This window comes from Phyllostomus hastatus, unplaced genomic scaffold (assembly GCF_019186645.2).
Source record: "Phyllostomus hastatus isolate PE091 unplaced genomic scaffold, TTU_PhHast_1.1 phas_scaffold_93, whole genome shotgun sequence".
Classification (NCBI taxonomy): Eukaryota; Metazoa; Chordata; class Mammalia; order Chiroptera; family Phyllostomidae; genus Phyllostomus; species Phyllostomus hastatus.
The window spans coordinates 16271262-16275406 of NW_025334042.1; positions in this window are offsets into that span (position 1 = coordinate 16271262).

A 4145-nucleotide genomic window follows, 5' to 3' on the forward strand; every position below is an offset into this window, starting at 1 on the left:
TTCAATAAAAATTATTTTTAAAAGCCCTGGCTGGTGTGGCTCAGTGGATTGAGAGCCGTCCTATGAACCAATGGGTTGCTGTTCAATTCCCAGTCAGGGCACATGCCTGGGTTGCAGGCCAGGTCCCCAGTGCATGGCATGAGGGAGGCAACCACACAAAGATGTTTCTCTCCCTCTCTCTAAAAATAAATAAATAAATAATCTCTTTAAAAAATTATTTTAAGAAAAGATTATTCAAGAACTGGGCAAGCTAAACTTTATAACTGGAAGTACTGAATAAGAAGTTTTAGGAATCACCCAATCCGATTTCTTCTCTTTCTCTACCTTCCAAACAATCTGATTATTCAGAAATTCTTTTCACAATTTTCAATGTTCTGGTAATTGGTGAACCATCTCTTAACTCTTAAAAAAAAAAGGAAACAAAATAATGCAGAACCAAAACACAGTAGATACAAGAAACCTCAGCTCCCATTTCTCTAGAGGCCTACTACTCTAAGAAATAGAAACAAACGTAGGAAAAAAAGTGGGGTTTTCATTCATCCTCACATTTAACACCACTTCCCTGCTCTAACAGCAGACAATATGAAGTAAATTCTATTTTACATGAACTAGTACAAAACACTAGGCTGCCAAATAAGTTTTGGGCCATAAAAGTAAAATGATCCAGATTTGTGAACTGATTTCAAAAGCTGATTATGTCATTGCCCCAGCCAATGTGGCTCACTTGGTTGGAGCATTGTCCCATAGACCAAAGGGTGGTGGATTTGATCCCCAACCGGGGCATTTACATTTCTCTCTGACATTGATGTTTCTCTCTCTCTGTTTCTCTCTCTCTCTCTCTCTCTCTCTCTCTCTCTCTCTCTCTCTCTCTCTCTGCCTCTCTCTCAAAAGCAATGAAAAAATGTCCTTGGGTGAAGATGAAAAAAAAAAACCTAGTTGATTATGTCAAAGAGCACCAACAATACTGAAAACTACATCCTTTATTCTGATAAGTGCACACGTATTTTTAAAGAAAGTGCCCTGGCTGGTGTGGCTCAGTGGATTGAGTGCCAGCCTGGGAACCAAAGGGTCGCTGGTTCTATACCCAGTCATGGCACATGCCTGGGCTGCAAGCCAGGTGCCCAGTTGGGGATCCCAGTTGGGGGTGCACAATAGGCAACCATACATTGATGTTTCTCTTCCTCTCTTTCTCTCTCCCTTCCCCTCTTTAAAAATACATAAAATATTTTTAAAAATAAAAATAAAGAAAGTTATGGAATTTTTGTAGGAGTGATAGAGAAGGTAATGGAGTTCTATAGTTAGATTCAGGAAGCATATGAGAGGAAGGAGAACCCTATTTCTTCCAGTGTGTTTACTTTGTCCCCTAGTTTGCTTTGTCCATTATAGTGCCCATATTTTTCTAGATTTAGTCAACACTTCTCAAATTCTTGGCTCTAATAGGTCCAGAACCCAAGAGTTGTGTTGAGATGAAAAACTAAAATAAATGTTATTTGGATCTTTTCTTGGAAAGGGACATTTGTACCTCTGATTTAATGTAGACTCGTTTATGACTTCTCCAGAATAACACACTTTTAAATAAGTGTCTTGGGTAAAGGACTTGGCTGAATCAACCATGACCTGTATGCTGAAATATATTTGTATGCCCCTACTGGCCCCACTGCATCAGGGTGGAGAACTCAAAAGAGTGTATTACCTGCAGATGTGCTAGACCCTAGTTAGACACGCAGCTGGAGCCAGGTCGATATGGTGCACGTGACTGAAAGCAGTGAGGAAGGGCCAGTTTGCTACTGAAGCTCTGAATGTGGTTCAGAGACCTGACCAAGGTAGATTAGGGCCAAGGACACTTTTTTTTATTAGCTATTAACATTCTCTGTGGGTTATCTTTCCTGCCACTGATTAACTTGTGTGCACAAAAGACTAATGGAAACAAACCAAAAATTGAATTTATTTCATGGTTAAGAAATGAGTGGTGTGGCTCAGTTGGTTGTGTGTCATCCCACAAAGCGAAATGTCACAGGTTCGATTCCCAGTCAGGGCTAGTACCTGGGTTGTGGGTTTGGTCCTTGTCAGTCAGGGTGTAAGAGGCAACCCCTCACCTTGATGTTTCTCTCCCTCTCTTTCTCCCTCTCTTCCCCTCTCTCTAAGCATAAATAAATAAAATCTTTTAAAAAACAGACAGAAGTAGAAAAAAGTTTATTTAACATATAAGCTTCCTTAAGCAAGAAAGTGAAAAAGTGAAAAATAAAAGTTTATTTAACATATTGTATAAGATTCCTTAAGCAAGAAAACTTAAAGAGATGCATCAAACAACCAAGAAAAGCCGACCGGTTACCCATTCTGATGCAGGATGGAATGACAGAACTGGTCTGACACTAGGAATTGGGAAGGAGTAGCTAGCCTCTCATCTCCTTGATTTAACTGACTGGAAAACAGGAGGAAAGACAGACAACTCTGAATAGTTATTTATCTCACACCCTAAATATCAGTGCTTATAGTGTGTTCTCTTCTGTAGCAACAGATACTTTGGTCAAAAATAGCAGGGAATATCCTAACAAAACTTTCAAATACACTTGTCCTTTGCCAGACAGTAAAGAAATAGAGGAATCAAATTATATAAAATCCCCCAGCTGTTCCACTGCTGGTATTACCCAAGAGAGATGAAAAATATGTTTACACAAGGATTTATACACAAATGTACCTAGCAACTTTATTAGTAACAATCAAAAACTGAAAACAACCAAATGTCTATCAACAAGAGAATGGGCAAACCGTGGTTACTCCATACAACGGAATCAGATGTGAAAAGGGATGAACTACTGATACGAGCAACTGCACAGATGAATCTCCAAAGCATTACTTGAAGCAAAAGAAGCCCGCCACAAAAGTGTACAACACTAAGTGATTCCCTCTGTATGAACTTCTAGGAAAGGCAAACGGAATCTGCAGTGACTGGGGCCAGGGATGGGGGAGGTGGATAACTGCAAAGCAGCAGGAAGAAACTTTGGGGGCTAATGGAAAAGTTTTATATTTTGATTGTAGTGGTCATTTCCACTCACCATACAGTACACTTCATTTTTTTTATAACCACGGTGAATAGTAAGAACTGTGTGTGGATGGCCAATAGACATAAGAAAAGATGCTCAAGGTCACCAACCATCAGAAAAATGCAAATTAAATCCACAATGAGATAACATCTCACACCTGTCAGAATGTCTATCATCAATAAATCAACAAACTAGTGCTGGTGAGGATGTGGAGAAAGGGGAACCGCACTGCCCTGTTGGTGGGACTGCAGAATGGTGCAGCCACCGTGAAAAGCAGTGTGGAGATCCCTCAAAAAATTAAAAATGAATCTGCTTTTTGACCCAGCTATCCCATTTCTGGGAATATATCTGAAGGAACCCAAAACACTAATTCAAAATAACATAAGCACCATTACTTACAATCACCAAGATATGGAAGCAGCCCAAGTGTCTATCAGTAGATGAGTGGAGAAAACAACTATGGGACATTTACACAATGGAATTCTACTTGGTCACACAAAAAAAGAAAATTTTACCTTTTGCAACAGTATGGATGGACCTGGAGAACATTATGCTAAGTGAAATAAGCCAGTCAGAGAAAGACAAATACCACATGATTTCACTCATATGTGGAATCTAATGAACAAACTCAACTCACAAGCAGAACAGAGACAGACTCCTAGATGGAGAGCAGATGACAGCTGGGGGAAGGGGGAGAGCAGGTGTTGGAGATATTAAGCAAAAAGGAACAAGGACTCATGGATGTGGTCAACAGTATGATGATTGCTGGGGAGGTGGTTATAAGGGGATTAAATGATAATGGAAAAAATACAATTAATATTAAACTGAAAAAAGAGAAATGTGTGTATGTAAAAATATATATATACATATACATATATACATATACACACACACTATATATATATAAAAATCACTGGCCCAGAAAATTAGCATAATATAGAAAGAAAGGACAAGACAATGCATATCCAGAATGGACTTCATTAATTATATGGTTATATTACATTCTCTAAATGCATGTTTCCTTTATACCTGAGACATTAATTTTGCTTGGACTCAGCTATCCTAGATTAAAAATAAACAAAAGCAGAGAAGTAAGCTTAC